The sequence below is a fragment of the Papio anubis genome, chromosome 12, assembly GCF_008728515.1.
Source record: "Papio anubis isolate 15944 chromosome 12, Panubis1.0, whole genome shotgun sequence".
Taxonomy (NCBI): domain Eukaryota; kingdom Metazoa; phylum Chordata; class Mammalia; order Primates; family Cercopithecidae; genus Papio; species Papio anubis.
This window is the reverse complement of record NC_044987.1, coordinates 116,144,505-116,171,359: the sequence shown is the minus strand read 5'-3', so window position 1 is coordinate 116,171,359 and position 26,855 is coordinate 116,144,505. Positions and strand designations below refer to the sequence as shown.

The window sequence follows — 26,855 nt, the reverse complement described above, 5'->3', positions numbered from 1 at the left end:
GCAAAACCCTGTCTCTATTAAAAATATAAAAATTAGCCAAGTGTGGTGGTGCATGTCTGTAATCCCAGTGCTACTCGGGAGGCTGAGGCACAAGAATGGTTTGAACCCGGGAGGCAGAGGTTGCAGTGAGCCGAGATTGCACCACTGTACTCCAGCCTGGGTGAGAGAGTGAGACCCTGTCTCCAAAAATATATAAATAAATAAATAAATAAATAAATAAAGCACAGAAGACAATTGACAATATCTTTCAAAATGTTAAAAAGGAGAAAACTATCAAGCCAGATATTCCAGTGCAATATCCTTTAAAATGAGGTTAAGGTAAAGGCATTTTTAGAGAGAAAATGAAATAATCTGTTGCTAGAAGATTTGCTAAAGGATTTTCTTCAGGCTGAAGATAGAAACCCAGCTATACAGGAAGAAATGAAGAGCACCAGAAATAATAAATAAGTGAATATAAAAGACTATTTTTTTCCTTGAATTTTTCTTGACAGCTAACTTTTCAGCGCAAAAATAATCTCATAAGGTAGGGAAATGTAAGTATTTGAATATTTAAAAATACTCAAAATTGAGCAAAAAAAAAGTATTTACCTATTCTCTTGCCACTACCACAGTGTCTTAACTACTGTAGCTTTATTAGTCTTGAAGTCAGGTGGTGCCAGTCCTCTGACTTTATTCTTCAATACTGAGTTGGCTATTCTGGGTCTTTTTCTTTCCATATAAACTTTATATTTTATTTTTTGAGACAGTCTGACTTTGTTGCCCAGGCTAGAGTGCAGTGCTGTGATCGCGGCTCACTGTAGCCTTGACCTCTTGGGCTCAAAAGATCCCCCTGAGTATCTGGGATAGATGACCTATCTTTCCATAGCCAACAGAGCATCTTGAAACAATGGCATTGTAACAATGAAATTGAAATTCAGGGATTTGTACATCATGGTATCAAGCTAACGACTGAATTCATCCTAAATTTCATCCTATAAGTTTGTCCCTAAAGACGTGGAGAAGGCTGGGTGCAGTGGCTCAAGCCTGTAATCCCAGCAATTTGGGAGACTGAGGCAGGAGAATCACTTAAGCCCAGGAGTTTGAGACTGTCTCTTAAAAAAAAAAAAGAAAAAGAAAAGAAGAAAAGAAAAGAAAGGACACAAAGTTCAGAAAACAGAAAATAGAGGTGGTAAACACTTATTAAAAGGTTCAGATAAATATAATTAAAACTTTTAACCATCTCATTAACTTGTAAATTAGCTTAAATATTTTAAGTAATTGAAATTCCCAATGCTAGCAAAGTACGGTGAAGTTGGTAACTTTACTACAAATGTTAGCATTACATGACACAACTTTTTTTGTGGGGATGGAGTCTTGCTTTGATGCCCAGGTTGGAGTGCAGTGGTGCGATCTCGGCTCACTGCAACCTCCACCTCCCAGATTCAAGTGATTCCCTTGCCTCAGTCTCCTGAGTAGCTGGGACTACATGCTATTTTTTTGTATTTTTAGTAGAGACAGGGTTTCACCATGTTAGTAGGCTGGTCTTGAACTCCTGACCTCAAGTGATCCGCTCATGTCAGCCTCCCAAAGTGCTGGGATTACAGGTATGAGCCACCACGCCTGGCTGCCATGACTTTTTACAAAGCAATTTCAGGGCCATAAAAATGTACACAAACTTTGATCAAGTTAATTCTATCTCAGAAAATTAATCCTAAAATTTTCAATATAGTAAAAGGCTATATGCATTAAGATATTCATTCCAGTGATATTAATTAGCACTTATTGAGAATCGTGTATTCAGAATAACCACTGTGCTATATGCATTATACATATTACTTCACTTAATCCTCAAAACAATTTTATGAGGTAGGTGCTTTCAAAAGATCAAAAACTTGCTCAAGACCACACAGTATAATCTCCTAGCCACTATAGCTATCCTGCTATTCATAATAATGGGGGGAAAAAAGAACAAATCTAAATGTCTATTAATAGAAAAATGGTTAATTTATGATACATCTTGATGGATAATTTAGCCATTAAAATAGTGACTAGCAGACTATGTCATAACATGAAAAATGCTTATGTTAAGTAAAAAAAGACATAGGACAACATTATATATATTGTGATTACAACAGTATTAAAAAAAACATGATGGGCATGATTCTGGCTCAGTGCAGCCTCCACCTCTTGGGGCCAAACTATCCTTCTGTCCCAGGCTCCCAAGAAGCTGGGACACTACAGGTGCACACCACCACACTCAGTTAATTTTTGTATTTTTTTGTAGAGACTGGGTCTTGCCATGCTGCCCAGGCTGGTCTTGTACTACCAGCGTCAAGTGATCCTCTCCCAAACTGCTGGGATTACTAGCATAAGCCACTGTGCCTGGCCTAGAAAAAGCATTTTAGGAAATACAGCACTTATTCATAACAAACACTGCTGGCAAATTAGGAATAGAAAAGAATTTCCTAAACTTAACAGGAGCAGGTACAAAAACTATTGCAAATATATTTAATAATAATTTTTTTTTTAAGAGATGAGGACTTTCTGTGTTGACCAGGCTGGTCTCGAACTCTTGGCCTCAAATGATCCTCCAATCTTGACCTCCCAAAGTGCTGCGATTACAGGCATGAGCCACTGGTCCCGGCCAATGGTAGACTTTTAAATAATCCTTCCTTGTTTAAGGAAAGCAAGACACAGATGCCTAATATTACCCCTGCTATTCTATTTAATACTAGTACTATTCTATCCAATACAATATGACAAGGAAAAGAAGTAAGCCATATGCCAGGCATGGTGGTTCATTCCTGTAGTTCCAGCAGTTTGGGAGGCCGAGGCAGGCAGATTACTTGAGGTCAGGAGTTCGAGATCAGGCTGGCCAACATGGTGAAATCCTGTCTCTACTAAAAATACACAAGTTACCCGGGCATGGTGTTGCATGCCTGTAGTCTCAGCTACTCAGGAGGCGGAGGTGGGAGAATCACTTGAACCTGGGAGGCGGAGATTGTAGTGAGCCGAAATCACGCCACTGCACTCCAGCCTGGGTAACAGAGTGAGACTCTGTCTCAAAAAAAAAGGTAAGCAATATAAGGATTGAAAAGGAAAAGATGGAGTTGTCATAATTTAGAGATGCTTTGAGGGCCCATATAAAGGATCCAAAAGAATCCACAGATAAATTATCCAAATTAATGAGGGATTAATTAAGTAGGGTTGAAAAAAATGAATACCATTCATAATAGCAACAAAAACTATAAGACTATAGAAATAAATATAACAAAAGATATCTAAGACCATTATGAAAAGAATTTTAAAGTGTTCACGTAAAAGATCTAAATAGGAATGACATAGCAAGATGGTGGGATAGGAAGCCCCAGGCCCTCATTTCCCCTACAGAAAAACCAACTCAACAGCAATATCAAATTATCTTTTGTGAGAACTCCAGAAGCCAGTTAAGAGGTTGCAGAACCATAAGTGAACTCAAAGCCAACAAGAGCCACACCCAAGCAAGACTCCGGCTAAAGAAATATCCCCTCATTTGAGACATTCTAGCCTTATGGCAAAGGAAAAGAAGCTACCAGCAAAATACACATAGACTCTTAAAGCTTCTCCTGGAGGGCGACACGTCACTTCCACTCACATTTCATTGGCCCTGGCAAGTTACATGACCCAGCCTTATACTGACAGGGCAAAAAGTATAATTCTCCCAGAAGAAGAGGAGACAATATTTTGAACAAATAATATCTGGCAAAATGGTCTCTAAAGTCAGGCAGACTTTGGCTTATAGCCATTTGCTCTTGGTTGAGCCCCTTATTCTCCTATAGAATCTATATACTGGGGATTATAGTGCCTATCTCTTAATTGTGACAACTAAAATTAAATAACATTTTTTAAAAGAAAATCTAAATAAAAAATGGGCCGGGCGCAGTGGCTCAAGCCTGTAATCCTAGCACTTTGGGAGGCCGAGACGGGTGGATCACGAGGTCAGGAGATCGAGACCATCCTGGCTAACACGGTGAAACCCCGTCTCTACTAAAAAATACAAAAAACTAGCCGGGCGAGGTGGCAGGCGCCTGTAGTCCCAGCTACTCGGGAGGCTGAGGCAGGAGAATGGCGTAAACCTGGGAGGCGGAGCTTGCAGTGAGCTGAGATCCGGCCACTGCACTCCAGCCCGGGCGACAGAGCGAGACTCCGTCTCGGAAAAAAAAAAAAAAAAAGAAAATCTAAATAAACGACAAGCTATATCATCTCACAAAAACAATGCTAAAAATGTTCATAGCCGCCAAATTAATCTATAATTCCATTTAATAGCAATCAAAATCACAAGATTTTTTGTGGATTTTTTTTTTTTTTTTGAGACGGAGTCTCACTCTGTCACCCAGACAAGAGTGCATTGGCACGATCTCGGCTCACTGAAACCTCTGACTCCTGGGTTCAAGTGATTCTCTCACTTCAGCTTCCGGAGTAGCTGGGATTACAGGCATGCGTCTCTACATCCGGCTAATTTTTGTATTTTTAGTAGAGACGGGGTTTCACTATGTTAGCCAGGCTGGTCACTAACTCCCACCTCCTGTGATCTGCCGGCCTTGGCCTCCCAAAGCACTGGGATTACAGGCGTGAGTCCCCATGCCCAGCCTGGAACTTAGCTAATTATAAAACTCATAGGCAAGAGTAAAGGTTTTAAAAACCAAAGACGAGGCCAGGCGCGGTGACTCATGCCTGTAATCCCAGCATTTTGGGAGGCCGAGGTGGGCGGATCATGAGGTCAGCATATCGAGACTAACCTGGCTAACACAGTGAAACCCTGTCTCTACTAAAAATCCAAAAAAAAAAAAAAAAAATTAGCCAGGCGTGGTGGCAGGCGCCTGGTAAGTCCCAGTTACTCGGGAGGCTGAGGCAGCAGAATGGAGTGAACCCGGGAGGCGGAGCTTGCAGTGAGTGGAGATCGCCCACTGCACTCCATCCTGGGCGACAAAGTGAGACTCTATCAAAAAAAACACAAAAAAAACACCAAAGACTATTCTGAAAAAGAAAAACAAAGAGATATTTGCCCTATCATATAGCAAGATTTATTCTAAAGCTTTAGGAAATAAAACTCTACAATACTGGCCCAGGCACAGAGATAAATACTAGATTACCCAGAAACAGACCCAAACATATATAGAATCTTAGTATATGACAGAATAATAATATAAATTACTGGGTAGAGTACTATTCAATAATAAACTGAGTTGGGACAAGTAGCAATCTGTTTGGAAAAGTATTTTAGATTCCTAACTTACATCATAAATAAAAATAAACTCCATTATGAAGTCAGCTGGTTAGCAAAGCAAAACAAAAATAAACTCCAGATTCACTAGATGTAATAATAAATATAATTTTAAAACTTTAGCACTATTAAAGAAATTATATAGGCTGGGAATGGTGGCTCACACCTATAATCCCAGCAATTTGGGAGGCTAAGGCAGGTGGATCACCTGAGGTCAGGAGTTCGAGACCAGCCTGGCCAACATGGTGAAACCCCGTCTCTACTAAAAATATTAAAAATAGCTGGGCTTGGTGGTGGGGGCCTGTAATCCCAGCTACTCGGGAGGCTGAGGCAGGAGAATCGCTTGAACCTGGGAGGCAGAGGTTGCAGTGAACTGAGATCGCACCATTGCACTCCAGCCTGAGCAACAGAGCGAGACTCTGTGTCAAAAAAAAAGAAAAAATAAATTAGATAAAATGTCATTATGACTTCAGTGTAGAAAAGAATTGTCGCTAATCAATGATTGCGGCTTTCACTTTATAAAACCAGAAACAGAAGAGCAAATAAGACCCCAAACAAGCAAAAGAAAGAATAAAAGATCAGAGTGTAAATGAATGAAATAGAAAACAACAGGAAGAACCTGGTTCTAGCCAGACTAATCAAGGAAAATAAAAGAGAAGACATAAATAACCAATACCAGGAGTAAGAAAGGAGATATTCCTAGAGATTCTACAAACATTAGAAAGATAGCAAGGAAAATTATGAACAATTTTATGTCAATAAACTCAGTAACTTAGATAAAATGGACAAATTCCTTGACACAAATTACCCATGCTTACCAAGGAAAAAAAGAAGCCAGGTGCAGAGGCACACACCTATAATCCCAGCACTTTAGGAGGCTGAAGCAAGCGAATCACTTGAGTCCAGGAGTTCCAGACCAGCCTGGGCAACACAGTGAGACTCTGTCTCTACAAAAAATACAAACCAGGTATGGTGGTGCATGCCTGTATAATCCTGAGTCTGAGGCAGGAGGATCGCTTGAGCCAGGGAGGTCAAAGCTGCAACAAGCTGAAATCGCCCCACTGTACTCGAGCCTGGACGACAGAGACCATGTCTCAAAAAGAGAGACCGACCGTATAATTATTAAAGAAATTGAATTTGTAGTTAAAATATTTCCCAGGAAGGAAAAAACCAGGCCCAGATGGCTTCCTGGATGATTTGCACCAAATATTTAAGGAAGAAATTGTACCAAATATTTAAGGAAGAAATAATATCTTCTACAAACTCTTCTAGGCAATTGAAGAACAGAGAATATGTCCAAAGTAATTCTATGAGGCCAACATTACTTGTACCAAAACGAGACAAAAACATTACAAGAAAAGAAAATTACACATATCCTTTGTGAACACAGATGCAAAAATTCTTAATAAAATTATGGCAAATCAAATCCAACAATACAGGCTGGAGTGCAGTGGCATGATCTTGGCTCACTGCAACCTCCACCTCCCAGGCTCAACTGATTCTGCTGCCTTAGCCTTTGGAGTAACTGGGAAGACAGGCATGCAACACCACACCCAGCTATTTTTCTATTTTTTAGTACAGACAGGGTTCCACCATGTTGGCAAGGCTGGTCTCAAACTCCTGACCTCAGATGATCTGCCCGCCTCAGCCTCCTAAAGTGCTGAGATTATAGGCATGAGCCACGGTGCCTGGCCAAGATTTTTATTTTTTGAGATAGGGTCTTGCTCTGTCTCCCAGGCTGGAGTGCAGTGGCAAAATTATAGCTCACTGCACCCTCCAACTCCTGGGTTCAATCAATCCTCCTGATTCAGCCTCCTGAGTAGCTAGGACTATAGGCATGCAGCACCATGCCCAACTAACTTTTAGAAATGTTTTGTAGATATGGGCCTTGCTATGTTTCCCAGGCTAGTTTAGCAAGCTTGAAAAATATATAAACATCAATTGTATTTCAAATACTAGCAAGAAACAGTTGGAAAATGAAATTCTTAAAAAAAAAAAAAAATACCACTTACTGGCTCAAAGTCATCCATAAGGGTTGGAATCAACTTCTTCCAAACTCCTGTTAATGTTGATGTTTCGACCTCCTCCCATGAATGACAAATGCTCTTAATGACATCTAGAATGGTGACTCCTTTCCAGGTTTTCAATTGACTCTACACACTATCTATGGCAGCTATAGTCTTATAAAATGTATTTATTAAATAATAAGTCTTTAAAGTTGAAATTACTCCTTGAACCATGGGCTATTCATGCATGTTCCGGCAGTGCATTTGGCAGTCCCACACATCTGTCTCTTGCTTCAATAGTACTTGGATGGAACAAACCCAGGGACTCCCTCTCTTCCGGCCTCCAACTGCCCTCCAATCTCCTCTCCACTTGCAACCTCTAGGATCATCTTCTCGGCCATCTCCTGCTTCTGGGACCAGCCAACACTGTTTTTGTGGTTAGCTCCTTCTTGCCAACTAGACTTATCAGAATTATTTCATCGAGTTGGAGGCAGCTGTCAATCACCTGGTCAATTTGTATCTGTAGGCCTCCTACATCTCTCTCATTCTGGGCTTCTATTTTGACCGCAATGATGTGGCTCTAGAAGGCGTGAGCCACTTCTTCCACAAATTGGCTGAGAAGTGTAAGGGTGCAGAGCATCTCTTGAAGTTGCAAAGCCAGCATGGCAGCCACATTCTATTCCAGGACATTCATAAGCCATCTCAAGATGAGTAGGGTAAAACCCTGGATGCCATGGAATCCAACACAGCCATGTAGAAAAACCTGAACAAGGCCCGTTTGGATTTTCATGCCCTAGGTTCTGCCTACACAGACCCCCATCTTGGTGACTTCCTGGAGAGCCACTTCCTAGATGAAGAAGTGAGACTCATCAAGAAGATGGGCAACCACCACAGGCTCGCAGTCTCCCAGGGTGGGCTAGGCAAATACCTCTTTGAAAGCATGACTAGGGGCTGGGCATGGTGGTTCACACCTGTAGTCCCAACACTTTGGGAGGCCAAGGTGGGAGGACCACCTGAGGTCAGGAGTTTGAGACCAGCCTGGCCAACATGGTGAAACCCCATCTCTACTAAAAATATAAAAATTAGCTGGGTGTGGTGGCGGGCGCCTGTAATCCTAGCTACTTGGGAGGCTGAGGCAGGAGAATTGCTTGAGTCTGGGAGGCGGAGGTTGCAGTGAGCCAAACCATGACATTGCACTCCAGCCTGGGCAACAAGAGCGAGATGCCGTCTCAAAAAAAATAAACAAATAAAATGAAGTATGCCTTGTATTTATTAAACACCTGCTATATGCCAGACATTGTGCTGGGCTCTGGAAATATAGAAGTGATTAAGACAAACTATATTCCTTTCCTCATGGAGCTAACATTTTTCCTTTTCTTTTCTTTTTTTTTTGAGATGGAGTCTCATTCTGTCGCCCAAACTGGAATGCAGTGGCGAATCTTGGCTCAGTGCAACCTCCACCTCCCAGGTTCAAGCGATTCTTCTGCCTCAGCCTCCCGAATAGCTGGGATCACAGGCGCCCACCACCTCGCCTGGCTAATTTTTGGTAGAGACAGGGTTTCACCATGATGGCCAGCCTGGTCTCAAACTCCTGACCTCAGGCTGTTCACCCACCTCGACCTTCCAAAGTGCTGAGATTACAGGCATGAGCCACTGGGCCCGGCTGGAGCTTACATTCTAATTAGGAAAGAATAAACAAACAAATACACCCTCCCCCACAAAAAAAAATTCCTGAAGAGTATGATAGGTGCTATAAAAGAAATAAGCCTAGTAATGAGGTAAACTACTTAGGTAGGGTTGTCACGGAAGGCCTCCCGGAAGAGAGGACATTTAAGCTGAAATATAGAAGGGCAAGTGGACCAACCAGTCACACAAAAAACTAGGGGAGAAACATCCCAAGTAAAGAGAACAAGTACAAAGCCTCAAAGAAGAGAAAGGGCTTTGTGTGTGTCAAGGAACAGAAACTAGTCCAATGTGGCTGGAGTACAAGTGAGTTGAGGAAATAATAGTTTAATATATAATGTTTGGAGAGGCAGCAATGAGCCAGATCATTCAGTCTTGCAGTTTATGATGAGGTGTAGATTTTTCAATTTCAATGCTAAGTATTGAGTTTTAAGAAGGGGAATGATGCAATCTACTTTTATATTTTTTAATTACTCTGATTGCTGTATGGAGAATGGATTTGATGCTTAGGGGACAGATTGAGGCTGAAGATATGGGGAAGGGAGATGAAGCAGTCAAAAACATAAACAGAAGCCTTCAGTATCCTCTACGTTCCAGGCACTACAGGAATTACTTAAAATAAATTTTCTCATTTTAGTCTTCCTAACAACGCGAAGTGTTATTATTCCCTCTTCACAAATGAGAAAACTGAGGCACAAGGAGGTTATGTAACTTGCCCATAATGACAAAGCTAGTAAGTGGCTAACCAGGATGGTTCTAAATGTTACAGTCATATGCTGTTCCTCTAAATTTCTCAGCCTCTTTTTTTCCCCCGTTTGAGACAGAGTCTTGCCCAGGCTGGAGTGCTGTGGTGCGATCTCGGCTCTCTGCAACCTCCACCTCCTGGGTTCAAGCGATTCTCCTGCCTCAGCTTCCTAAGTAGGTGGGGTTATGGATGCCTGCCACAACACCCGGCTGATCTTTTTTTTTTTTTTTTGAGACAGAGTCTTGCTCTGTCACCAGGCTGGAGTACAGTGGTGCGATCTTGGCTCACTGCAACCTCCACCTCCTGGGTTCCAGCCATTCTCCTGCCTCAGCCTCCCAAGTAGCTGGGATTACAGGCATGCACCACCACACCCAGCTAATTTTTTGTATTTTTAGTAGAGACAGGGTTTCTCCATGTTGGTCAGGCTGGTCTCAAACTCCTGACCTCAGGTGATCCTCCCACCTTGGCCTCCCAAAGTGCTGGGATTACAGGCGTGAGCCACTGCGCCCAGCCTGTCTTATTTTCTAAATGTATGTTTGGTACAACTTAAGTTTTTATTATGTCACACACAATGCTGCTACATATAATGTCGTGTTTCCTGTTTCACCCAAGTCTTATCTAGATTATACAATGGTTCCACTGAACCTAACAGCATGGAAGATACTCAGTAACTGCTGGTTGATTATTGAAGGTGCTCAGTTTCAGATACAGCTTTCATTGGCATAGATCAGGGGCTGGCAAACTTTTTCGGTAAAGGGTCAGCTAGTAAATATTTTTCATGTTATGAGCCATATACTTTCTGCTGCAACTGTCACAACTACTCAACTCTGCCATACACTAGGTAGCTTAAACAAAGAGAAATTTATTTCTCACAATTGTGAAGACTGGGAAGTCCAAGATCAAGGTGCCAGTTCATTTGGTTCCTGATGAGGGCTGTCTTCCTGGCTTTTAGACAGCTGCCTTCTCATTGTGTGCTCACATGGCCTTTCCTCAGTGGATACAAGGGAGGGAGAGGGAAAAAGAGAATAATCTCTCTCTCCCTTCCTCTTCTTATAAAACCACTAATCTCATGAAGGCCCAACCCTCATGATCTAACCCCACTTACCTCCCAAAGGCCCCATCTCCAAATACTATCACTTTGGGGGTTGGGGCTTTACCATATGAATTTTGCTATTTGTCCTTTAATTGTTGTTGTATAAGTTCTTTATGTACACTGGATACTAGACTTTTCTTATCTGTGGATTATTTTTTCACCTTTTTTTTCTAAGTTTTGGAACTAGAGACCTTTATTTTCCAGTTTTTTTTTTTTTTTTTAGGTATAATTGATCTTTTCACTTTCTTTTTTTTTTTTTTTTTTTGAGACGGAGTCTCGCTGTGTCGCCCAGGCTGGAGTGCAGTGGCGCGATCTCGGCTCACTGCAAGCTCCGCCTCCTGGGTTCACGCCATTCTCCGGCCTCAGCCTCCGAGTAGCTGGGACTACAGGCGCCCGCCACCTCGCCCGGCTATTTTTTTTTTTGTATTTTTAGTAGAGACGGGGTTTCACCATGTTAGCCAGGATGGTCTCGATCTCCTGACCTCGTGATCCACCCGCCTCGGCCTCCCAAAGTGCTGGGATTACAGGCTTGAGCCACCGCGCCCGGCCTCTTTTCACTTTCTTAATATCATCTTTTGAAGCATAAGAGTTTTTAATACTGATTAAGTCCAATTTCTCTACTTTTCCTTTGGTTGCTTGTGCTTTAAATGTCATATCCAAAAAAACATTGCCTAATCCAAGGTTATGAAGATTTAAATCTTTCTTTCTTTTCTAACAGTTTTATAGTTTTAGTTCTTTGATACATTTTGAGGTAATTTTTGTATGTGATATCATCTGACCATTTTTCAGAATGTATTAAATGGCTAGCCATAAAGTCTACTCAAGAAAAAATACAATATCCCCTCTTCCCATTCCAGCCAAATTCCACTATACCACTACAGGGAGACAACTCTCCTTGTGTCCCCAGCTGAGAAAACTAAAGATGTGTGGTAACCCGGAAGGACAGAGTTGGAACAATAAGTGCCCAGCTGATTACTCAATGAGGAATTGTAAAAGTTCAAGCATTTTAAGCCAGCCAGGTACAAGGCAGGTTAGCTCTCATGGGCTGCTGAATAAAAGCAGTTATGTACCACTCAGCCAGAGCATGAGCCAGCTCCCAGGATCTCTAATAATAAGAGCTATCCTTTTCTCCTGTTCTATCTATCCAAGTTGAAAAGGAAAAGGATTATGTCAGGGTTGGTAAAAACCACTTCTGTCGGCCGGGCACAGTGGCTCACGCCTGTAATCCCAGCACTTTGGGAGGCTGGGGCGGGCGGATCACGAGGTCAGGATATCAAGACCATCCTGGCTCTCTGGTGAAACTCTGTCTCTACTAAAAATACAAAAAAAAAAAAAAATTAGCTGGGTGTGGTGGCGGGTGCCTGTAGTCCCAGCTACTTGGGAGGCTGAGGCAGAAGAATGGCGTGAACTCAGGAGGCGGAGCTTGCAGTGAGCCAAGATCGCACCACTGCACTCCAGCCTGGGCAAACAGAGCAAGATTCTGTCTCAAAAAAAAAAAAAAAAAAAAAAAACCACTTCTGTCCTTTCCATCCCCTTCTGTCACATCAAATCTTGAACATGTTCTCAATAGTGAAGTGCAATTAGATAAATGTAACAAGAAAAAGAGTAAAGAAATATTAAGGAAGCAAAAAAAGACAAAAATCTATTTGTTTTAGCATGTCTTGATCTTCAACCAACCTTTATAAAATCTTACCAAGTGTTAGGTAAATTTGGCAACAAGAGTCTGTTTAGAATGTATCAAAAGCTGGCCGGGCGCAGTGGCTCAAGCCTGTAATCCCAGCACTTTGGGAGGCCAAGACGGGCAGATCACGAGGTCAGAAGATCGAGACCATCCTGGCTAACATGGTGAAACCCCGTCTCTACTAAAAAATACAAAAAACTAGCCGGGCGAGGTGGCGGGCGCCTGTAGTCCCAGCTACTCGGGAGGCTGAGGCAAGAGAATGGCATAAACCCAGGAGGTGGAGCTTGCAGCAAGCTGAGATCGCGCCACTGCACTCCAGCCTGGGCAACAGAGCGAGACTCCGTCTCAAAAAAAAAAAAAAAAAAAGAAATGTATCAAAAGCTTAAAATTAAGTGTAGTCTCTCACAGTTTAATGGATAACCAGCAACCTATGAGTCTACAAACGTTTCCTTTCTTAGTCTATGAGGCTGAGGTAAGTCTCAGTTTCCTTATCTCTGAAACAGAGATGACGATAACACTTATGTCTGACTGCTCCTCAAGAATGAATAAGATCATGTCTACAAAATGAGCTCTCGGGGGGAAAAAGTGTTAGATAAATTCTGAGCCTTAGAGTTGCTGATTTTGTAAGACATAAAATTATAATAGATTTTTATTCTTTTTTTTTGAGCAAAGTCTGGCTCTGTACCAGGCTTTAGATGCAGTGTGATCTCATCTCATACAAGCTCCACCTCCCAATTCACGCCATTCCTGCCTCAGCCTCTTTGTCTTCAGGGCATCCACCGCCCTGTTACCTCCTTTTTAGTAGGGCAAGGGATTTCACCGTGTTGAGATAATCACCGATCTCTGACTCGTGATCACCAAATCTCGGCCTCCCCAAGTATGGGATCCCAGGCTTCGTGGCAGCCCGATGCCCCATTCTTGAGATACAGGAATCTCCGGACTTAAGGCAGTTATGTCCGGACGTTTCAGGGTTCACCGTGGGTTTTCTTACTCAATGTTGAGCAAGCCTGGACCTGTCAATCTCTCTAACCGATGAAAAGCACCACTCCTCACTTTCTTTCCCAACAAATTAACAAAGAGGACAAAAGTGAACTTGAAAATAAACAGAGCATTGTGGCTCACACTTGTAATCCTTATACTTTGAGAGGCCGAGGTGGGAGGATCGCTTGAGCCCAGGAGTTTAAAACCAGCTTTGGCAACATGGCGAGATCTCATCTCTACAAAAAATAAAATAACTAGCTGGGCATGGTGGTACACACCTGTGGTCCCAGTTACTCAGAAGGCTGTAAGTGGGAGAATCCCTTGAGCCCAAGAGGTCAAGGCTGCAGTGAGCTGTGGTCATGCCACTGCACTTCAGCCTGGGAAACAGAGCAAGACCCTGTCTCCAAAAAACAAAGCAATGAACAACAAAAAAGTCTCCCTGACACCAAAAGGGTGGCGTATAGGGAAGAGGCAAAAACTGAACTATCATAGCCATGTAGCCACATATCAACAGCAAAGCAGTCCTCCCTGTTTACAAGGACTGGTATTCTTTTTTTTTTTTTTTGAGACGGAGTCTTGCTCTGTCGCCCAGGCTAGAGTGCAGTGGCTCGATCTCAGCTTACTGCAAGCTCTACCTCCCGGGTTCACACCGTTCTCCTGCCTCAGCCTCCTGAGTAGCTGGGACCACAGGCACTCGCCACCACACCCGGCTAATTTTTCTGTATTTTTAGTAGAGACAGGGTTTCACCTCTACCTCCCGGGTTCACACCATTCTCCTGCCTCAGCCTCCTGAGTAGCTGGGACCACAGGCACCCGCCACCACGCCCGGCTAATTTTTCTGTATTTTTAGTAGAGACAGGGTTTCACCGTGTTAGCCGGGATGGTCTCGATCTCCTGACCTCGAGATCCACCTGCCTCAGCCTCCCAAAGTGCTGAGATTACAGGTGTGAGCCACTGTGCCCAGCCAAGGACAGGTATTCTTATCTAGTCTTATGAAGAAAAAAGAAGGCTGTAAATTGTATTTGGGAAAAACACTTGCACATCTTTTTAAAATAACTGGCAATACTGTATAAAGAGCTAAGTTATGTCAATACACATGGAAATAAGGAGCTATTTTAAAAAGATAAAAATAAAAATAATATGAATAGAAGAAAAAGGAAACAGCAGCAAAATAGAGATCGATAAACATGGATTTTTTTCATATCACTCCATCCACTTTCCTTTCCTCACTTGAATAAGGACATGATAGGAAGCAGACCTGAGCAAGTAGGACACACTGAAACAATCATGTTTCACTAACAGACATTTATGATATAAATAGTTCTATATAAATGGATAAGTATACACATAAATGAATATATAAATGGAATTATACTTAAGTGGATAAGTATTCAATGCAGACTAGTAGCACACATTTAATATGACACAGTGACAATTTTTTAAACACATTAAGAAGTTATATATCTTAATGGGCATTATTCTTCAAAGTAGAGGGGCCTATCCTCTTGAAAGAAGGCCTTAAATCTGGCCTGAGGTACTCAGACCTAATATAATAATAAATAAGGAATCATTAAAGGAAGAATGTAAGCTATGTTTAAATTAATAAGAATTATATATTATAAAGGCAGAATTAACAAAAAAATCAATTACATAATGAGGAAACAAAAAAGGAGAAACCCCTCCCCCACCGTAAAAACCAAGATTTTTAACCCTGGAGAATTATAAGTATGTCAACATCACTGAAAGGAATGCAGACATTATACAGTAAGTTCATTTCAAGAAAATGAACCCTATTTTAGACATGTTACACACGATATTTCAGAGGAACTCTCAAATGGAATAGTCTAATTGACATTCAAAGCTATTCCTTTGGAGTTTAGGAGATGTGTCAGTGATCAAGAGGGGCAAAAATAAGTCTCATCAGCATAGTTAATGTTAGTTAAAGTCTTAAAAGTAGAAAAGCTGTCTGAATTGAATGTAGAATAATGATGCAGAATAATGAAGGGAAGAAAGGCACCTTAGTGACTGAACTTTGGGGAATATCCTCTGGGTTATGAGAGAAGCTCTTTGAACTTACACCTCCATTACAGTACTAATCACACTGCATTTTATTTGCAAAGCTGCCTCTACTTCCTGTGACTTCTTTGTGGCAAGGTAGATGTTTCAATAAAAGTTTACTGAATAAAAGTATAAGTAGTTAAGGACTAGAGAAGAAAGGGGAAAAAAGAGAAAATAAACCAGTAGAGAAGTAGTTGAGTAGGGAGATTACGATGGTCATTGTTTGTTAATCCAGCATAAATAAAATACCCGGAAATATGAGCCTATTTTGTACAGGAATTGATCTGAAGTATTCCAGATCCAGAGAAAAAAGTACCTGGATACAACCCTGGTAGAACAGACTAAAGAGTAAAGGAAACTGAAGCTGATAGTTCTTCAACAGTTCAGCTCCCCTGAAGAGGGGTCAGACCACTTGTTTTAGACACTGAGAGAAATCAGCCAAATAATGAAGACAACAACATAAACTGAATTCAGAGACATATTAATTTTGTATAAATATATGATTTTTTAGCATCTAGAAAACTGATGAGTAATGAATCCAGCTGCCAGAGACTCCCGGATGAAGCTAATTAAACAGTGAAAGATCAGAAAATGGAGCAATTTAAAGCAGTTTGCTATTAGTTTAATAGTGTCAGAATCTCTAAATAATAATAGTAAAAAAGGCATAATTAATAGTGTATAAACCAGGGAGCTAAGGGATTCCTGTCTTAGTCTTCACCAATTTCCTTTGTGAGGTTCACTAAGTAATTTTTGTTACTAATTAGTAAGAATAACTAGGTCAGGCATGGTGGCTCATGCCTGTAATCCCAGCACTTTGGGAGGCCGAGGCGGGCAGATCACCTGAGGTTAAGAGTTCGAGACAAGCCTGGCCAACATGGTGAAACCCCAACTCTACTAAAAATATAAAAATTAGCTGGCTATGGTGGCAGGCGCTTGTAATCCCAGCTACTTGGGAGGCTGAGGCATGAGAGTTTCTTGAACCTAGGAGGCAGAGGTTGCAGTGAGCCAAGATCACGCCACTGCACTCCAGCCTGGGTGACAAGAGTGAGACTTCATCTCAAAAACAAACAAACAAACAAAAAGAGTAACTAGCATTATTGAGTGGAGGTTAATATTAAGAGCCCTAACAGCTGGAGAGAAGACTTAGGCTGCAGTTGGCTACTAAACGTGATTGACCATGAGCAAATCATTCAGTTTTAATTGTGTACTTGATGTGCAGTACTTCCTCTTTGTACAAAGAGTTAGCTACTCACAATTTATCACAATAAGGATTAAATGAAATTGCTTTGAGTTTTTAAAATAACAGTTCAATTAAAACTAAGTCACCATGACAAAAATTGTCTAGAGTTTGTAGTACTGGCATAATGAATATGTGGTTATTCCATAAATGATACTCAACTCAATACCCATTCCCTAAGAGTAACAATGATAATAAAACTATTCCCTCGTAGTTACATGGCTTTTCACTTTTCTCAAAGCACTTTCACAAATACTAGTCAAACGAATAGCCTTATATATGATCTGACCACTCCTTGTACAAGCATATTAAGTGTGGGTTTATTTTGCAGGGAATGCTCCTATCTCCTCCCTAGTGCTAATAATATACTCTCTTTTATTTATATAGTTTTTTTTTTTTTCTTTTGAGACAAGATCTCACTCTGTCACCAAGGCTGTAGTGCAGTGGCGCAATCACAGCTCACTGCAGACTTGACCCCCTGGGCTCAAATGGATCTCCTGCCACAGCCGTCAGTAGCTGCGACTGCAGGCATGCTCAGCTGATTTTCACACGCCTGGCTGATTTTCGTATTTTTTGCAGAGATGGGGTTTCACCATGTTGCCCAAGGCTCAAGCAATCTGCCTACCTCAGCCTCCCACAGTGCTGGGATTTTAGTCAGAGCCACCGTGCCTGGCCAGATTTTCACTTCTTTTTTTTTTTTTTTTTTTTTTGAGACGGAGTCTCGCACTGTAACCGGAGCTGGAGTGCAGTGGCATGATCTCAGCTCACTATAACCTTCACCTCCCGGGTTCAAGTGATTCTCCTGCCTCAGCCTCCCAAGTAACTGGGATTACAGGTGCCCACCACCACCCCCAGCTAATTTTTTTTTGTATTTTTAGTAGAGATGGGGTTTCACTATGTTGACCAGGCTGGTCTTTTTTTTTTTTTTTTTTTTTTTTTTGAGACGGAGTCTTGCTCTGTCGCCCGGGCTGGAGTGCAGTGGCCGGATCTCAGCTCACTGCAAGCTCCGCCTCCCAGGTTTACGCCATTCTCCTGCCTCAGCCTCCCAAGTAGCTGGGACTACAGGCGCCTGCCACCTCGCCCGGCTAGTTTTTTGTATTTTTTTTTAGTAGAGACAGGGTTTCACGGTGTTAGCCAGGATGGTCTCGATCTCCTGACCTCGTGATCTGCCCATCTCGGCCTCCCAAAGTGCTGGGATTACAGGCTTGAGCCACCGCGCCCGGCCTGACCAGGCTGGTCTTAAACTCCTGACCTCGTGATCCTCCCGCCTTGGTCTCCCAAAGCACTGGGATTACAGGCATGAGCCACCACACCTGGCTGATTTTCACATCTTTCAAAGCAATTTCACAGATGTTAACTGGAGCAGGGCCACTAGGAATGGTCTTTCCCTTCTCTGCATCAACCCAAAGACAATAATTCAAAAATGAAGAGTAAGGAAAAACTTATAAATAATCTAGATGTTTTGAAGGCAGTCAGCCCATGATTCTTGAACTTGGATTCAGATCTCCCAAAAGTCTCAGAATCCGAGCAAACTCTTCAGGACAATAGCTGATGTTCCCTTTTTTCTTTTTTTTGTTTGTTTGTTTTGAGACGGAGTTTTGCTCTGTCGCCCAGGCTGGAGTGCAGTGGCGCAATCTCGGCGCACTGCAAGCTCCGCCTCCCGGGTTCACGCCATTCTCCTGCCTCAGCCTCCCGAGTAGCTGGGACTACAGGCGCCCGCCACTGTGCCCGGCTAATTTTTTCTATTTTTAGTAGAGACGGGGTTTCACCATGGTCTCGATCTCCTGACCTTGTGATCCGCCCGCCTCGGCCTCCCAAAGTGCTGGGATTACAGGCGTGAGCCACCGCACCCGGCCAATGTTCCCTTTTTTCTAGGCATAGGCTTAAGGAGGCAATAGAATAGATATCTTCACTAGGGGCATAAAGAGAGAAACCAAATCTATCTTGTTCACTACTATAACTGCCTTTAAGTCGAGCACAAGGCCTAATGCATAGTAAATGCTCAATAAATCATCATTGTGATTAATACTAAAGGAGGAACATTCTTACCAAATACTCACAGAATGTTCTGGACCTAAAATAAAAATCTTAGCTGGGCATGGTGGCTCACACTTGTAATCCCAGTGTTTTGGGAGGCTATTGCATGAGAGCTTGAGACCAGCCAGGAGTTTGAGACCAGCCAGGGCAACAAAGTGAGATCCCATCTTTAGAAAAAATTTAAAAAGTAACTGGGCATGGAGGTGTGCACATGTGACCCTAGCTACTCAAGAGGCTGAGGCTGGAGGATGGCTCAAGCCCAGGAGCTTGGGGCTGCAGTGAGCCATGATCACACCACTGCACCCCAGTCTGGGTGACAGAGCAAGGCTCTGTCTCAAAAATAATAACAGGACAGGTGCAGTGGCTCATGCCTGTAATCCCAGCATTTTGGGAGGCCGAGGTGGGAGGACTGCTTGAGCCCAGGAGTTCAGGACCTGTCCGGAGCTGCACGCCCCGGCCATAGCAAATAATAACTGACGATTAAAAAACGCCTGAGCTCTATTCATTTCCACCCATGCCTCCTCCCTAGATTTACCTTTTCCCTGTATAAATACACTCCACACAAGATGAAACTCTTCTTCTTCTTCACCCATCTTTCCTTGTAGCGAAAATTGTTACTTGTAGCCAGAAGCCATCAGCGCCGGAAAATTTCAACTGACAAGCGCGAAGCAACATGGCGTCAGGCCGGAGAAACCAATACCTACCTGGCCCGCCCTCCCGATGAGATCATCTCGCCTCTGGCCATCCCCTTCCCCTCCAAAGTGTATATAAGGCATTGCATTGCAGCATTAAACAAGACTTGATCAGAGCACTGTCTTTAATGCTCCGTTTCTCGTGTCTCTTGTTCCCCAAATTCCCCTCCCTCCTCCAGATTTTCGCCCGGCCCGATCCAGCGGGCGAGACCAGTGGCGCTTGAACAGGGACCTGAAGCGAGGAATCCATTGAGAAGAAGGGGCCAAAGGGCGGTCGGCCATGCTGGGACAAAAGAAATTAAACTCTTCCGATCCACCGCTTGGGAACCTGCGGCGTCAGAATCCCGAAGAGTAAGTGGCTTCGAAATGGGACAAGAATTAAGTCAGCATCAAATTTATGTGGGACAATTAAAAAGGCTTTGAATCTGAGTAAAGGTTAAAGGTAATGATTTGTTTTAAATTTTTGATTTTGTAAAAGACACTTGCTCTTGGTTCCCACAGGAAGAACTATTGATATTAAAAGATGGCGTGGTAGAGTTGTTTTCAGGACTATTATAATACTTTTGGGCCAGAAAAAATTCCTGTGACCGCCTTCTCTTATTGGAACCTCATTAGAGATTTAATAGATAAGAAGGAGGCCAATCAACTAAAGTCATGGCTGCGGTGGCTCGGAACAGAGCATATTTTAAAGGTTGGCTCAGCTCTAACCTCACAAAGCCTCCATAGAATACGGAGGAGGATCTCATTTCCCTCGAAAGTGATCATGAGGAAATCAAGTCTCCTTCTGTAACAGATAAAGAAATGCCACACGAAAACAAACCAAAAAAATACCCAATTTTACAGATGCTTCAAAAAGAGGAGGAAATTAATAAGCCTAATCAATCAGACATAAATTGGGATGATTTACAGGAAGAGGCGGCTAAATATCACAACCCTGATTTGCCTCCCTTTACTTCATACCCGCCCCCATATAATAAGACACATAATGAGGCTTCTGCGCCCATTGTTATGGCAGCAATAGATCCCAAAGAAGAATTAAAACAAAAAATTGCTCAACTAGAAGAACAAATTAAACTTGAAGAGTTACATCAATCATTGATAATTAGGCTCCAAAAGCTAAAGACAGGAAATGAAAAAATACCCAACTCAGATGCTATGGAGGGTTCCTTGCGCCCACCTCAGCGGCCTGGACAACATGTTCCAAGAGGGGGGTTGGTTGCTAGCCGACATAGAGAAGACTCCTCCCCCAAAGACGTTTTTCCGGTCACTGAAACCATAGATGAACAGGGACAGGCTTGGAGACCTCATACTGGATTTGACTTTACTATCATAAAAGAGTTAAAGACTGCTGCCTCTCAGTATGGGGCTACTGCTCCATATACTCTTGCTATAGTAGAATCTGTAGCCGATAATTGGCTCACTCCTACAGACTGGAATACCTTAGTTAGGGCAGTCCTTTCTGGGGGAGATCATTTAATTTGGAAGTCAGAGTTCTTTGAAAATTGTAGAGATACAGCCAAAAGAAATCAACAGGCAGGAAACGGTTGGGATTTTGATATGTTAACTGGTTCAGGTAATTATGCAGACACTCGGGCCCAAATGCAATATGATCCTGGATTGTTCTCACAAATCCAGGCTGCCGCTACAAAAGCCTGGAGAAAACTTCCCGTTAAAGGAGATCCAGGGGCCTCACTCACGGCAGTTAAACAAGGACCCGATGAGCCATTTTCAGACTTTGTGCATAGACTTATGACCACGGCAGGTAGAATCTTTGGAAATGCAGAAACGGGTGTAGATTATGTTAAACAGTTAGCTTACGAAAACGCTAACCCCGCCTGCCAAGCGGCAATCAGACCTTATCGAAAGAAAACAGATTTAACAGGATACATTCGCCTTTGTTCAGATATTGGGCCCTCATATCAACAAGGCCTAGCAATGGCCACCGCCTTTAGCGGCCAAACAGTAAGAGACTTCCTCATTAACAAAGGTAAAGATAAAGGGGGATGTTTTAAATGCGGTAAAAGGGGACACTTTGCAAAAGATTGCCATGAAAACCAAAATAAAAATCCAGAAGTAAAAATCCCAGGCCTTTGCCCAAGGTGTAAAAGAGGAAGGCACTGGGCAAACGAATGTAAATCTAAAACTGACAGTCAAGGAAATCCTTTACCCCCCAGGCAGGGAAACGGGATGAGGGGCCAGCCCCAGGCCCCGAAACAAGCATATGGGGCAGTCAGCTTTGTTCCAGCCAGCAACAGCAATCCATTTCAAAGCTTAGTAGAGCAACCCCAGGAAGTGCAGGACTGGACCTCAGTTCCACCTCCCACACAGTACTAACACCTGAAATGGGACTACAAACCTTAAATACCGGAATATATGGACCTTTACCACCTAACACTTTTGGGCTACTCTTGGGAAGAAGTAGAGTCACCATGAGAGGCTTACAAGTCCTCCCTGGAGTTATCGATAATGATTATGAAGGAGAAATTAAAATCATGGCCAGAGCTATTAACAACATTATTACTGTCCCTCAAGGAGTTAGAATAGCTCAGTTAATCCTGCTACCTTTGGTTAAAACAGATAATAATATCCAACACTCTAATAGAAATATAAAAGGTTTCGGATCATCAGAGATATATTGGGTGCAACCAATTACAAATCAAAAACCCTCTCTAACCTTATGGTTAGACGGGAAGGCATTTACTGGGCTAATAGACACAGGGGCCGATGTAACTATCATTAAACAGGAAGATTGGCCCTCTCATTGGCCTACCACAGAGACTTTAACTCACCTGAGAGGAATTGGGCAAAGCAGTAATCCTAAACAAAGTTCTAAATACCTAACATGGACAGATAAAGAAAACAATTCAGGCCTTATTAAGCCATTTGTCATCCCTTACCTACCTGTTAACCTTTGGGGGCGAGATCTGCTTTCTCAAATGAAAATTATAATGTGTAGTCCAAATGATATAGTTACTGCACAAATGTTAACTCAAGGATACACCCCTGGTAAAGGTCTTGGAAAAAGAGAAAACGGTATTCCACAGCCTATACTGGTTTCAGGACAACTTGATAAAAAGGGGTTTGGAAATTTTTAGCTCAGGCCACTGACATACCTGCACCCCAAAGGTGCGCTGACCCCATTACTTGGAAGTCAGATGAGCCCGTTTGGGTTGATCAGTGGCCTTTACTCAATGATAAACTAAGTGCTGCCCAACAGTTAGTGCAGGAACAACTGATAGCAGGACATATTGCGGAAAGTAATTCTCCTTGGAATACACCTATTTTTGTTATTAAAAAGAAGTCTGGTAAATGGAGACTCTTACAAGATTTAAGAGCAGTAAATATCACTATGATCCTTATGGGTGCCTTACAACCAGGATTGCCTTCACCGGTTGCGATTCCTCAAAAATATTTTAAAATCGTTATTGACCTTAAAGACTGCTTTTTTACAATTCCCCTTCACCCTGCTGACCAAAAAAGATTTGCCTTTAGTCTTCCATCTACAAATTTTAGACAACCAATGAAGCGCTATCAATGGAAAGTTTTACCTCAGGGTATGGCCAATAGTCCTACCTTGTGTCAAAAATATGTAGCTGCTGCTATAGAGCCAGTCAGAAAAACATGGACACAAATGTATATTATACATTATATGGATGATATTTTAATAGCAGGAGAAATTGGCGAACAAGTCTTACAGTGCTTTGCCCGACTCAAACAGGAGTTAGCAGCAGCCGGACTACAAATAGCCCCAGAAAAAGTACAATTATAAGATCCATACACCTATCTTGGTTTTCAAATTAATGGACCCAAAATCATTAATCAAAAGGCCGTTATACGTCGTGATCATTTAAAAACTTTAAATGATTTCCAAAAATTACTGGGAGACATAAATTGGCTTCGGCCGTACTTAAAACTCACTACAGGGGAGTTAAAACCTCTTTTCGATATATTAAAAGGAGATTCTAATCCAAAATCCCCCAGGTCCATTACTAAAGAAGCATTAATAGCACTCCAACAGGTAGAACATGCCATTGCAACACAATTTGTTACCAGTATTGATTATTCTCAGCCATTAATATTCATTATTTTTAACACAACAATAACCCCTACTGGCTTATTCTGGCAGAACAATCCCATTATGTGGGTACACCTGCCCTCCTCCCCTAAAAAGGTTTTGTTGCCTTATTATGATGCCATAGCTGATCTAATTATCTTGGGAAGAGAAAACAGTAGAAAGTACTTTGGAATAGAACCCTCTACCATTATACAGCCCTACACTCAATCACACATCCATTGGCTGTTACAAAATACGGAAGCCTGGCCAATTGCTTGCGCTTCTTACACTGGCACAATTGACAACCATTACCCACCTAACAAACTCATTCAATTTTGCAAACTTCATGCGTTTGTGTTTCCCCATATTACCAGTAAAGAACCTCTCAATGACGCATTACTAATTTTCACTGATGGATCTTCCACAGGACTCGCCGCGTACACCTACAATAATGTAATCGTTAAATTCCAGACCACTTATACATCAGCTCAGCTAGTCGAATTGCAAGCTATAATTGCAGCATTATCAGCTTTTCCTTGTCAGCCACTTAACATTTACACAGACAGCGCCTACCTGGCTCATTCAATACCCCTCTTAGAGACCGTGCCTCAAATTAAACATATTTCAGACACAGCTAACCTATTTCTACAATGTCAACAACTTATTCAAAAAAGGACTACTCCCTTTTTTCTTGGGCATATCAGAGCACATTCAGGATTACCGGGACCTTTAACTCAAGGTAACGCAACAGCCGACACGGCAACAAAAACCATAGCCACAGTCACTACAGACAATTTACAACAAGCACAAAAAGCACATCATTTAAACGCCCAAACCTTAAGGCTCATGTTTAAACTTACCAGAGAACAAGCTCGACAAATAGTTAAACAATGCGCCAACTGCATAACGTATTTACCTGTTCCCCATCTAGGGGTTAACCCCCGAGGACTCATCCCCAACGAAATTTGGCAAATGGACGTTACTCACCACTTAGAATTTGGTCAACTAAAATATATCCATGTATGCATAGACACCTATAGTGGATTCATTAATGCAACTCTCCAAACAGGAGAGGCCACCAAACATGTCATAGCTCATTTATTACACTGCTTTTCTATTTCAGGAATACCCAAACAAATCAAAACAGATAATGGCCCTGGTTATATAGCCAAAACCTTTTTACAATTCTGCAATACCCTACAAATTAAACATACCACAGGCATTCCCTACAATCCCCAAGGACAAGGTATAGTAGAAAGAGCTCATCTGTCATTAAAAACTGTTATCACAAAATTAAAAGGGGGGAGCTGGTACCGTGAAGGGTACCCCCAGAAACATACTCAATCATGCCCTGTTTATCCTTAATTTTTTAAATTTGGACAGTCATGGAAAATCTGCTGCCGATCGTTTCTGGCATCCTGAATCTCAAAAACAGTTTGCAATGGTAAAATGGAAAGATCCACTTGATAATTCATGGCATGGCCCCGATCCAGTTTTAATTTGGGGAAGAGGCTCAGTATGCATCTTCTCACAAAAAAATGATGCAGCCAGATGGCTGCCTGAAAGATTGGTAAGACAAATAAATCATAACCATTGTCAGTCCAGGGAAAATAAATCTCCCTGAGAAGTTTCTTCCTTTTTGTTTTGCAGAAAATGAAGCCTAACATGAGATTCCTTTGGAAAATAATCGCTCTATATAGCATAGTGACAGTCTATGCAGGTTTTGGTGACCCTCGTAAAGCAAGAGAATTAATACGAAAACGATACGGCCAGCCTTGTGACTGCAGCGGGGGACAAATATCTGAACCTCCGTCAGACAGAATCACCCAGGTGACTTGCTCGGGCAAGACAGCTTACCTAATGCCAAACCAGTTATGGAAATGTAAGTCTACCCCAAGAGACACCTCACCTAGCGGGCCGCTCCTAGAATGCCCTTGTAGCTCTTTCCAATCTTCTATACATAGTTCTTGTTATACCTCCTATCAACAATGCAAATCAGGCAATAAAACATACTATACGGCCACGTTACTAAAAACACAAACTGGAGGTACCAATGATGTACAAGTATTAGGATCCACTAATAAACTTGTACAATCTCCTTGTAACGGCCAAAAAGGAAAGCCTGTTTGTTGGAGCACTACCACTCCCATTCACATTTCTGATGGAGGCGGCCCATTAGATATTGCAAGAATTAAAACCGTCCAGAAAAAATTAGAAGGGATTCATAAAGCTCTATATCCTGAACTTCAATATCACCCTTTAGCCCTGCCTGAGCTTAGAGATAATTTTAGGCTCGATGCTCAAACTTTTGATATCCTCAATGCTACTTACAATTTACTTCAAATGTCCAATACAAGCCTAGCCCACGATTGTTGGCTTTGTCTTAAAATGGGCCCCCCTATTCCTCTAGCTATACCTAACCTTTTGTCGTCCTATGTCAATTACTCAAATGAATCCTTGGTAAATAATTCCTGTCCTATTATTTCTCCTCTCTTAGTTCAACCGATGACGTTTTCTAATTCCTCTTGCCTCTTTTCACCGTCATATAATAACACTAAAGAAATTGATCTAGGCTATGTTGTGTTTGACAACTGTACCTCCATAATCAATGCCACCAACCCTTTGTGTGCTGTAAATGGCTCGGTTTTCGTCTGTGGAAACAACATGGCATATACTTATCTACCTACAAATTGGACAGGGCTTTGTGTTCTGGCCACTCTTCTCCCCGACATTGATATCATCCCTGGAGATGAACCTATCCCCATCCCCGCTGTTGAACATTTTATTTATAGACCGAAACGAGCCATACAATTTATTCCCTTATTGGCTGGACTAGGAATCACCACTGCATTTGCAACAGGAACCACAGGCCTAGGGGTCTCACTAACCCAATATACTAAATTATCCAACCAATTAATTTCAGATATACAGACCTTATCCAGTACTATACAAGATTTACAAGGCCAAGTAGACTCATTAGCTGAAGTAGTTCTCCAAAATAGAAGAGGTCTAGATTTATTAACAGCAGAACAGGGAGGGATCTGTTTGGCTTTACAGGAAAAGTGCTGTTTTTACGCCAACAAATCCGGAATCGTCAGAGATAAGATAAAGACTTTGCAAGAAGAGCTAGAAAAGCGCAGAAAGGGCCTGGCCGCCAATCCATTGTGGACGGGACTCGATGGACTTCTCCCCTATCTCCTGCCATTTCTTGGTCCTTTACTTACTCTTCTACTTTTCCTCACTCTCGGGCCTATAATCCTTAATAAGCTTATGGCATTCGTCAGACAACAAATCGAGGCCTTCCAGGCCAAACCTATACAGGTCCATTATCATCGCCTTGAGATGA

The 26,855-nt window shown here is 42.1% G+C and overlaps 1 protein-coding gene across 24 annotated transcripts in view; it reads right to left on the bottom strand.

Moving 5' to 3' along the window:
* Positions 1-26,855, bottom strand: part of C12H11orf80 (chromosome 12 C11orf80 homolog) — a 111,591-nt gene that overhangs the window by 63,024 nt on the left and 21,712 nt on the right. The window lies entirely within an intron of this gene.